Below are 12,071 nucleotides of genomic sequence, written 5' to 3' on the forward strand. Positions count from 1 at the left end.
TTAACCGTTTGGCTCGACGCGCCGTTAGAGGATAACAATTTAGAGTAAGCAGAAGTGGATTGACGGTGGCAGCGTTTGCGAAATGTTCGCGCCAGCCGTCATCCCGTATCATATAATCTTGGTAATTATCTCGCTAAAGTTACTCGCGTCATTCAAAAGTGATAAATTCAACTCGCCTCCACGTATATATCTCGGAACCTACTTTTCGTAATTGGTGAATTGCGAAAAAATGTGTATAATATTACAAATGTGTTTCTATCAAAATTATTTGCTAAAAGCACATCGTGCTACAGTATATATGTATATTTTTTACATGTACGATTATTTATTTATAGCCAAATAAATGTGATTTATGGTAATCATTTTGTTTTATGAATTCTTACGGCGTTTTCTTCCTTTATTTCCATCATTTTTGATAGGCTGTATAGTTAATAACATTGCATTTGAACGCACTATTACATCGCTATGGCTATAGTAAAGTCACGCAGTTTGCCTTCATTGTGGCGCGGATATACAAGGCAGGTAGGGGACACACGAATATCAATGTAAAGCGAGGCGAATCCGGGGCTAGGAGCAATCTCGGCAGTGGATCAACCAGCGGATGACAGGTATCGACCTGGATCAACATCATTTTCCTGTGAAGTGCCACCAGCTCTATGCTGTCCCTCTTCTTCTACGTTTCTGTCTCGTTCACTCGCGCATCTCTACATAGTCTATAACCCAGGGCGTGTGCGTGTAAGCTTGCACGACAGGAGAAAGAGAGAGCGAGAGAAGGAGAGGCTGACGAGAGGGACGAAAGGTAGAGGGAGGAAGGTAGAGAATTATTAGCTGGCTACTCTACTCCACTACCTACCGTGTTTCTTGATTACTATCGGCGCAGCTGCGCCCACAATTTGTGTTTCCCGTCAACCGTGCGTAAGAGAGCCGTCCGTCAACGTCGTGCCCATAACGATGCCACCAGTCTGATGCTGAGACGCCGCTGATAACCCGATACAGACGCGTATCCGTCATAAGGCGTTCCTTTCCTAATGTATTCTTTTGTCTAACGATACCCTATATCGCGAGGCGCAGATTGTACGAGCTTTAATGGCCCGTCCATATAACAGAGGTGGAGACGTCTCTACGACGGACGGCGAACAAGCGTTAACAGGCGCGTATATACATATAGGTCATGCAGCTTCCTCAATTAAACGCTCGATTAATACGTATATATTACATACCGAATGGTTAATATCGAACAATTCGTAGATTTTACTTTACGCGCGCACATTTTATCGGTAGCAATGTTACGACGATCAAGTTACGTTACATCGTTATTTTTCCCTATCGCTTGTAATCTATGCAAATTACAGACGAGGCGGCGTTATGCAACTAACCAGTATAAATCTTACAATGTAAAACTTCTTAAAGCAAGACGTAAATGTTATTTAGCTGCTGGAGAACGCGGAGTGTTAGAGTCGGTGACGTATTTACATCTGTCTCGCTTCTTACATACTTTTAGGTGTGGCAAATTATGCGCTGACATGTAATAGCGCGATTAAGTCGAATTGAATTTTTTTCTTTTCGATCGACAAGCATTATTTACGAATCGATTGAACAACCAAACTATTATGACTCGACGATAAATCATTGAAAAATCTGCACGTGTCATATGCACGTGTATCTGCACGTGTGACAAATAAATAAAAGATCGAATATCGTTTATGGTAAACGTAAAGACAAAATGCGCAAATGTACATTTACGTTGAGTTTAAAGATTTACTAATGACTTCCTTCAATTGTTAACCACATGTAATATTAATATTTCTATTTCGTTGCACGCACTATGCAGTTTACATTTTACGCGAAATCACTCTCGGGATTTTGACATCGTATCTCGCGATCTTTTCCTCCCCCTCCCCCTTCTTCATTTTCCTCTCCCGTTTAATCATAATTTTTGAGGCTATCTGGGCGGGACCGCGAACGCGGTAGAAATGGACCAGCATTCGTTTTGCGGCGGTAGAAAAAGGAGGGAGAGGCGGTTTGAAATTTACCACCGGCGGAACAGAGGAGTGGCTGCATGGCGGGCTGTCAGCTGTTTTCCGAATTCTGTCAATTCTTGTCAGTTGCATCGACCAGTTTAGCATAAAAATGCTGTTACGGTAGATGGTCGGCTTTCGAAGGCTCTGGCCGACACGGTACAAACGTATCGTATATCAAAGCAGGCGGCCATGGACGGAGAAAATAAGAAAGTTTTTGTTCTCTTTATGGAGCCCACGGTCGCCGTGGGCGGTGTCTGATATACGATCGTTGTTCAGCATTTTGTTGACGAAAAAGCTACTGTATCGGCGTGTATTTTATCTCGCGGACGCGACGTCTTTGATAATATTTTTAACGCGGTGTACGTATATACCGGAAAGATGGAGCCTTATTTCTTTTTATGAACCTTAAGGGAATTCGCGTCGCATCCATTACGAAATTCGCAACACCTCAAGCATGTCCGAACGATTGTAATAACATGCGGCAGGTGAGCGTTAGATTTAATCGAGCGTATACATGAATCCACATTCCTATTTCAGTTTTCAAACGCTATTATATACGCTTGTACGTAACGCAAAACATGATCTGCATGCATTCCTACTTAATTCCTAGATTGAATTTCAGGGGAGTATATAGTTTAACATTCATCACGTACATGTATATAAAATCATTACTGATTTATCGGTTAGATGTTTCGTCGGTCAGGTGTTAAACAAGCTGCCATATAAAATTCGAAGCGGAATTCATTAAACCGTCCTGAAACCAATATCCATGTACGCCAGGAGTGGCGCAAATTTCAGGGTATGCCGGTTTCGGCCTATTCCCCGGATGCCTATTTAACTACTGTAGTTAACGTAATATGACATCCGCCGCGGCAAGCGATTACGGTGGAACACGCGATGCAAATTTACGGTATTATCGTAATAAACAGGTTATAAAGGTTGATAGCTTCCTCGTGTATTGAAATTACACCACTGCCGCGCGCGGCTTTTACACGTCGTGTGTGTTCAGCCGGCGCGTGAGCGAGTGTGCGTGCGCGTGCATTTCATGCATTCCCCCCGTGTACGTACGCGCGGTACACGCGCGTGTGCGTATTATACGTATATATACGCGCGCGCACGCACACGGACGCACGTCGGGCGTATACACAAACCCGGGTACGTTATTAAGAATGTTAACGTATGCTCGTGACGGGCTGTCAGGAACCCCCTTATCCGGCTGAGCTCGCCTCGGCTGGCAGATATAAATATGCAATAGCGCTTGTCATGCGCAGCGCCTAATAATTGAATGTATAATAAAGAAGGCGTCGCTCGGTGTCATGCTGACAGACAGACTACAGAGAGACTACGAGCGAGAGGAGCGCGCAGACAAACGTCGACTGTCAATTTCATTTGCTTCTTCCAACCGAGCCGCCTGTCTGCTTATCTCGGACGTCTTTCGCGATCTGCTCCCGATCGCCGAAGAACCGTGGAATCGACGCTTCCTGCTTATTTATGAAGCGCGCATTAATTAGAAAATTTTATTGCGATTCACTCAACTTTGTAATCGTCAAAAACGACATCGCGATATGTTCATTATCTCTCTTTTTTTTTTTCTTCCGTAATCATTAGCATATTTTACATCCATCAGTATGCTAATGTGATAAATATTAATCGAAGCAAAAAAAATAGGATTTAATATTCCCAGTCAGGCTATTGCATTTTCTAAGCAGATACAGTACGCCTCGAATTATTTTCTCCTTCGAGTCTTAATCCGACATTGCCAATTCAGGGAGCGCGACATGGGCGATGATAAAAATATCGCTCATATACGCCATCGGTAGAACGGTAGCCCATCGCACGCCAAAAGAAGAGGGCTGTAAACGGCCGATTCGATATCCATTTGAGACTGAGAGTGCCCTCCACTTCCGTGACAGCTAGGCAAACATTGGACTGACATTTAGAATAGCTTTTATTTATTCTATCTTGTTTATTTAGGCTGCCGGGATCGCGTTACCTGAGAGGCTTTGAGTGGCAGCGGGGGGAAGGCTACCGTGTCAGCACCGGACCCATTGTCACGGACGCATCAACCCATCGCATCGCAAAACGCAGGCGCGTGACGCGGGGCGGACGTATATAGTTGCGCGCGGGTTCGCATAAATAAACAAATAAATAAAAAGAAAATGTCATTTATAAATAAAAGCGCGCGAGAAAGAGGATTACCGGCTCTTTATTAAAAGCATTGTTTCGCGATGTAATTTTCCGTTCCTACGCTGCCGCTACCTCGCTTACTGATAGCGCGACGAGGCTATCCGTGACCCCGAGGCTTCGTTTAAAAAGCGACACGTGTAGCGCTATTTTACAATACATTGTTAAGGCCATTAATTTTCTAGCGTGCTCGCTTTTCCGCAGCAGGCGTAAGGAGAATGTTTCTAGATCACCCGGTGTACTGAATACGGACTTGGAGGCGTAATGTATTATACCGGCCGGGCAGGTATATTACAGAGACCCGCAGTTATGCGCGACGGGATATGATTGATGACAAGTCGTTGCCTGTTATGAATATAATATCGATCAATCACGCTATTTACTGGACGAATGCATAGGCCCACTCTATCATCCTCCCGTAGTTGCCTACCTACCTCTACCCACCTATCTATATCTCTTCCGACGCGACCTGCTTCCATCTAAGCTCGGAGCCATTTTTCATTACTCACGGTAACGAATGGTACGAATTGTGTACGATTTCTTCACGAGGCTCCGCCGGCTTATTGATTTTGCAATGATACGCGTCTGTCTTTATCTGTATCCCGATGTTATTCCCGCTATCAAGATTGTCCTAAATTATGAATAACAGATGTGCCGTTCCGTATCCCATTTATATGTATACGACGATGCGATATGGCGAAACATTTCTTTCTCTCGCTCGCTTTCGACCTGACCGATCCGATACGTAACCGGGTGTTATCGCATTATTAATTCTAGCGCATTCGTGGCACTCGCTTAACGAGCTCTTGTATCAAAACGGAAGTTGATTAAAAGTGATTTATGATTGCGGAACTTACGTTTTTATGGAAGGTAACAGAAAGGTGGAACGGAAACCGCGGGTTTTTATAGCAGAAAAACGATTACCATTCACGCAAGTCTTACATTTCAGCGCGCATTAATTATAAGCTTGAAGTGCAGAAATTAACAAAGTGGTATATTAAGCGACATGATGTATGACAACGGCGAGTCGGAAATCGTTTTTCGCTTCTCACGCGAACGGATGGCTTTTATTGGTAGGGGTTCGCTCTCGTGGATGGTAGAAGCGATCGCTACGAGATTGCCACTGAGTAAACGGTGCTCCTAAAAACACGCGATCGTCAATTTATCCCCTGGAAAGGTACGTTGTTTCGTACATCTCTCTCGTGACTCTCCGACTCCTCACACGGTTACGCACGGTCTCTGGCACTCCTCCTTAATGAAACACCCGAGGAGAAGGAGGAGAAGAAAGAGGGGAAGGAGATAAATGAGAGAGACGTTCAATTAACAACGTCTCGTTACTTTTCGCGCGGGCGCGCGTCATGTCGTGCGCGTACACACTTTGCGCGTATATATTTTCATAAGCCGCGAGCTAACGCGTCGTAACGTCGTAAGCGTGGTGTCAGCGAGATGTAGGAAGCGAAATTCATATTTCCCCGGCCGGATAGAAGCCCCGACGCGCGTTGCGTCGCCCCCGCGGAGGAGGGTGCGGGGTGAGCCGTCGGGAGATAGGGCGATGTTCAATAACAGGCGAAGCCTCGTTAAACTCTTGATAATAGGGTGATTATTTCTTGTTTCACGAGTCTTTCCAGCGATTCCCCGGTCTCGCTTCGAGTGCCTCCTCAGCCGTTCTTTGTAGAGCGCGACGCGTTCTCGGGTACGGGAAAAGGAGGCAACGCTCTCGCAGAAGGAGGCGTGGCTCGGTGCCGTGCTAACGACTCTCGCAAAATCGTTCCCTCCTGTGCTCAGCGCCATCTTGAAGATCCGACGTGACGTTAAACGAACTATGCCAGAGCGAGGAAGTTCGAAACGAGGCGGTAACGACGAGGCACGCGGTAGAAGTCATTTATCACTGGCCGTGCTTAAAGGTACGTACCTGTCGACAACAATTGAATTTCGGGATTCCTCGATCTCCAGGAGCCATGTAAACAAAAGCGTTCCTCCTCTATTACGGTTTACGATTGCGCTTGGCTGGCGTTCTCGAAAACTGCTCTGTTGACGTAACTCGTCAGCTGAAAAAAATAAAAAAATAAAAGGATAATGCAATCTCGAAGAGACCGGCATAAAGCGTAAAGACTTCGGTGTCGATTAGTTTCAGCGTGTCAGGTATGCGAATGACGCATAACGTTGTCTCACTAGTTGTCAAGGATATTTTGACGGAATGCAATGACAAAAAGAAGAGGACAGAAGAAAAGATAAATGGTCTCTTGTCTACCGATAAATCATGATTTCAATTTCACGGTAACCGTAATTTAAATTAGCACTGGTGAGGATAATCTGTAAAATATTTCTTTCCTCTCCCCCCTCTGCCCTCTCTGCGCAACCGTGGCATGGATTTACCGAGGACACGCCAAAAGGTGCCTAATGCCCAATGCTATCTGATCATCGTTTCCGTGCGTTGTCTCATTCTACAGGGAGCGGGGACGCGGTACCCGGCCAGGACTATCGGAAGCTTATATGCATTCTTTTTTCGGCCAACAAAAGGTCGTTAAAAATCCGTTAGATGCGGCTGTCAGATAGGCGCGGCACTAGTGCGGTTACGAGAAGAGCTCTCAAGTTGAGCTCTTTGTGCGTGATTTGAATGCAATCCGAGGGATGGTGGATAGGGTACGGTAGGTAGGCAGGCAGGCAGCGTCGCGGGAGTGTAGGGACGAAGTGCGGATTGAAGGGAGAGAGAGAGAGAGAGAGAATCAACGTGGCAGGGGTTTGGCGGCGCTAATCTCCGATCAGTGTCGAGAGCGTAACGCGATCCGACGCGACGTGACGTGATCCAGACTCGATAGCCAGGCGAATACGAGCCTGGCTGCACACACAGCCCTGTGTGCGCGCACGGGTGTCGAGAAGGGCGAAGCCGCTGAGGCTTTACAAAGCGTAGTGCGCCAAGTTCGACATGGATGGGTTCACGTGACGTATCTTGCCAAATTGGACTACTTATCGCCCGGTATCGCGTTATACATGGTGGTAAGATTAATATACGTTTCGATGGGGTTGGCAAGAGGCAGGGGAGCCTCGAACGACGACGTGTCATCGATGATACTGACTTCACGATATTAACGGTGACTCTCCTCTCTTCCCCTATGCGTTTTCTATTGTTCTCTATAGATTTTAATCTAAGATTTATAAAAATTCATAAAATAGCAAATATATTATAAATAATTGGCTATCATAACAATATCAGTTGGTATATCAGGTAATATACAGTTGTAGTATCTTGTGATATCTTTTAAATTTCCGCGTCAAAGAAGCGTGTACACAACGGCCGGATTAAAAGTAGCTAATCACACGCTCGTCGGCCTCGGGGATCGTATTTTGGAAATGCGCGCACGACGTGTGTTGTGCAGCGAGCGTCAAGAGTCGCGCCACCCTTGCGTGCAGCCAAGCGCTTGTAATACAAACTCCAATGTAGTATGTAGTACCCACACGATGCTGTCACAAGTGCTCACACGTCATTGTGACATTGTGAGCGCCCACGGGAGTGTGAGGAACCAGTTGTCGAGAGCAACAGCTGCTCGACCCGTAACCCACATACATCACCACACGTCATTGTTCGCAGCGTGCATTATTCGAAACAGGTATGGGGACGCACCTTGGCGTTACGTCACGTCTAGGGGGACACTAGAGTTAATGGATGTACGTCACCGTGGGGCTAAGGAATGACCGATGGGTGTTGCGCAATCGCATGTGAAACTGCCGAGTCCATTTATCGCGATGATTTTTATGTATACCTATTATTATCGAACCGCGACGAACGAATATCGTTGGGGCAATTTATCGGACTCCTTTAAATTGTTTTCTATTGTTTTCCATTGTTTCACTAAAATAAAAGACGTAATTGACGTTCATTGCAACGTCGCGTTTCATGAAATTGCGTTATTGACTTCCGGCTTCTATTTGCCGCGTGTTCCCGGCGCAAGATGTGTAAGAATGATGAAATAAATACATCACGATATACATCTATCGTATTCTATTTATTACGATGATTTATATCCTCCCGCAAAACACCTCCGCTATACACGAGCCAAATTCCGCATTCGTTCTCTCTCGGCGAGGCTTTTTCGGTAGCGACCGGCGAGAAACGTCAGGTAGATTTGTAGGTGGAAACAAGGCCGTCTGTCACGTGGCGCGGCTTTGACGGGCTGTCGCCGAGGCGAGAGATAAAATGCGTTTCCATTTCCTCGCGCGCGCGCGCGAGGCAACGGTGTGTGCCCCTCGTGCAATTTCAATATGAAACTGTGAATAATGCATGCCGGGGGGATTCCAAGCCGCCGACATCGTCACGCAGCTCACATCCTCCCGCGATGTAAAACTGAGATAGATGGAACGCGGTAAGTTTGAATAATGAGCGCCCGTAACGATGATACGACGGCTACTCCCGCGAGCGTCACCTCTCCCCGGTAGCGGCACCGGAGTCCCGGAGTCCTTCGTTGGAAAATCCAACGCGGAGTCGTATAAGTCAGTCTAGCCGACTCATTAGCCAGTCCACTGAAGGCCATTTATCATTCAGAACCCGGCGGAGTATAGTCCTGCCGCGATACATTGTACCTACCACTTGATTCCCCCGCATGCGAAATTTATGTCCCCCATAGTATTCCTTTCCTCGAACGCTCGAAACGTCTTCTCGCTGCGGGCTCAAGGCGCATTTCGCGAAATGCGTTTTGCAATCGGTTTTACATACAGAGTTGCGTTTTTCGCACTCCGATCGGCCCTGTACTTTTGCCCGTCTACCTTTGCCACTCGTGAAATAAAATTGTTGTTACATTACTTATGAGATTTGAAGAGATAACAATGCATAGAATTAATATCAAAGCAAAAAATATATTAACGTAAGTATACTCGATATCTCGTATAGATTGTTTCGAAAAATGCGGATATAAGATGAGTCATCCTGTTTTGTTCGTTCAACAACACATCAATATTGTAAGACTTGAGTTACCTCACATCGCGTCGCGATTCTCACGAATCTTCGCAAAACAAGAGACCGGATTAACATTATCTCACCATCCGATCTATCTTGATCTTTACGACTATTTCTTCGCTGAACATAAGAAAACAACAATCACCACGTCTATAAAATATATGACCAACGTTCATATGTCAGAAATATCCGATTAGAAATCTCGCGTAAAGTGTGAATATAACGCTTTGAGATCGCCGATAAAGCGGAGAGGCTCCATTAAGCGAGGCATTAGCGGAGTATTTGAGCGTTTCGAGCCTTCATCCCCGGTCTGAAAAGTGAATATTCGCGGAATTGTTTCGCGGGCAATGCGGCGTTGGTAGACCGACCAGTCGAACACCGCGGCAGATATTAGGAGGACACTCAACGTGGCGGGAGGAAACAAGCACAATGGGTTCGCGCCTTCCTAATCCCGTGGAATCTCTCGGCCATATGTAAGGATTACGTTGGTCCGACTCAACATGGTCGCGTTGTCGCGGTAAAGCCGCGGACCTACCATTAGCCACTGGCGTTTGCTCTGGGGTAGCCAGGTTCGCAAGCTTAGAGACGCTATCAGCGATGGCTTAGTTGGCCTTCTTTCTATCTCATCCCGTGATCCGACTAGGTGGTACTTGGTCCTGGTTACAACACGTTCGCCACGATGCTCGGTAGGTGTAACGAGCCGATAGTTATCTTCATCGCGGAGCTGAAGGCGATAGCACGAACGACTCCGAATAGGTAGGTGGAATACTGGCAATAGGTAGAAGGAATAGTACCTGCCAAGGTAAAGACGGTACTTGGCAAGAGGTTTACGGCTGATGTTGGACGCTGCGCGCTCGGCGGTGTTCATTACGATCACTCTTCCTACGATTCACAATAACGTAACGTGGGTAAAAACTCGAGTTACAATTTAATTTCTTGCCGCTTTAAGAGATTTACAATTAGATGTCAATTGTAGGCGAAGTAATGTTTTAGAGTTGTGCGAATTAGAGCGTTATTCAAAATTCATCGTTTCTTTTCATATACAAATGGAGATTATCTTCGATTTATTATTAAAATCGCAGATTGTTGGTTTTGAAGCGCACGGTTAAATTAGCCATGATTATGAATAGAGTTTCGTTCGCGCGCGAATGATAGACACGGCTGGAAAACGCGCCGAGGGAAAATTCGATTCGCGTGGAGTGATCGACAGCAAAAAGTCACCTTGAAAGCCGCAAACCTGTCACTGCGCTCCATGCCACGGTTCACCATTCCTATTCGCACTTACCGCAGCGTCCGAAATGTTGAAGGACAGTTCGGCAGGAGCGCGGCGCGTCGAGTGGATTCGCGTTGTCAGAAAGCGAAGCGCCGCGCACACGTTAATTTGATTTTCCTCGACGCATTTTGGTAACGGGCGCGTCCCTCGCCACGTTCCCTACCTCGAGGTCGCGACGTCGAGCGCGTTACGTGTCTGCGGAAGACGGGACCGGGCAATTTATCAATCCAGGAGCGCGCGAGAACGACTCCTGGCCGGGCGGGTAATTTAACAAGATTGATGCGAAGCCGACATGCCACAGTTTCGCAGCTCGCCGTGAAGGGGGTCGAAGTCAGCGCGCTGGTCGGTGTTAGTCGAGGGGGGCCGTTGGGGTGATGTCGGTGCCGTCGGGAGCGGGCGGTAAGGGTGGCAGCCAGACGTGTGAGCGACTGGTTATTAGGAGGCCTCATCACGCAGCCCGGCGCAGAATCACGCGGGCATTAAAACAACGCCGCGCGACTGATGGCGGTTGCTAACACCGTCGCGGCTGTCAGTTTCGTCGGCACGTAACGTGCTTCTCGACAAATGTCGGTATATCGTTATGATATTCGAGCGTAGAGGCAAATGAAGTTGGACGTTTCTTTTTTCTTCTCTTTCTTCCCGACAGACGGACATTTCATAGACATAAAAACCTGACGCTCTATATCTATTGCCATTGATTAACATCGCGATAAGACTTGTAATTTATCAATTGTTATATATTTTTAAAACTAATTTTTATCGTTTTCCGCGCCTCAGGCCTAAACGCAAAGTCGATCAGTCGATTGTACGTTACGAAAAGATATTTCCAGCCAAATTTGGAGGAAATCGTACATTGCGTTTAGGCGTGAGAAGCAAAAAACGATAAAAATAAATTTTTTAATTATTTATAACAATTATGCAAATGCACGTCCTCTCGCGAATGATCGATCAGTCGATTGTACGTTACGGAAAGATATTTCCAGCCAAATTTGGAGGAAATCGTACATTGCGTTTAGGCGTGAGAAGCAAAAAACGATGAAAATAAATTTTTTAATTATTTATAACAATTAGGCAAATGCACGTCCTCTCGCGAATGATCGATCAGTCGATTGTACGTTAAGAAAAGATATTTCCAGCCAAATTTGGAGGAAATCGTACATTGCGTTTAGGCGTGAGAAGCAAAAAACGATGAAAATAAATTTTTTAATTATTTATAACAATTATGCAAATGCACGTCATTTCGCGAATGATCGATCAGTCGATTGTACGTTACGGAAAGATATTTCCAGCCAAATTTGGAGGAAATCGTACATTGCGTTTAGGCGTGAGAAGCAAAAAACGATGAAAATAAATTTTTTAATTATTTATAACAATTAGGCAAATGCACGTCATTTCGCGAATGATCGATCAGTCGATTGTACGTTACGGAAAGATATTTCCAGCCAAATTTGGAGGAAATCGTACATTGCGTTTAGGCGTGAGAAGCAAAAAACTATGAAAATAAATTTTTTAATTATTTATAACAATTAGGCAAATGCACGTCCTCTCGCGAATGATCGATCAGTCGATTGTACGTTACGGAAAGATATTTCCAGCCAAATTTGGAGGAAATCGTACATTGCGTTTAGGCGTGAGAAGCAAA

General features: G+C 45.8%; 1 long non-coding RNA gene across 1 annotated transcript; it reads right to left on the reverse strand.

Moving 5' to 3' along the window:
- Nucleotides 1-416: 416 nt before the first annotated feature.
- On the reverse strand, nucleotides 417-6,109 carry LOC118646490. The gene is made up of 2 exons (XR_004964058.1): nucleotides 854-6,109; nucleotides 417-713 (listed from the first exon to the last, which is right to left on the reverse strand). It is a non-coding gene; the product is annotated as an uncharacterized LOC118646490 (long non-coding RNA).
- Nucleotides 6,110-12,071: the final 5,962 nt, after the last annotated feature.

This window comes from Monomorium pharaonis, chromosome 7 (genome assembly GCF_013373865.1).
Source record: "Monomorium pharaonis isolate MP-MQ-018 chromosome 7, ASM1337386v2, whole genome shotgun sequence".
Lineage (NCBI taxonomy): Eukaryota > Metazoa > Arthropoda > Insecta > Hymenoptera > Formicidae > Monomorium > Monomorium pharaonis.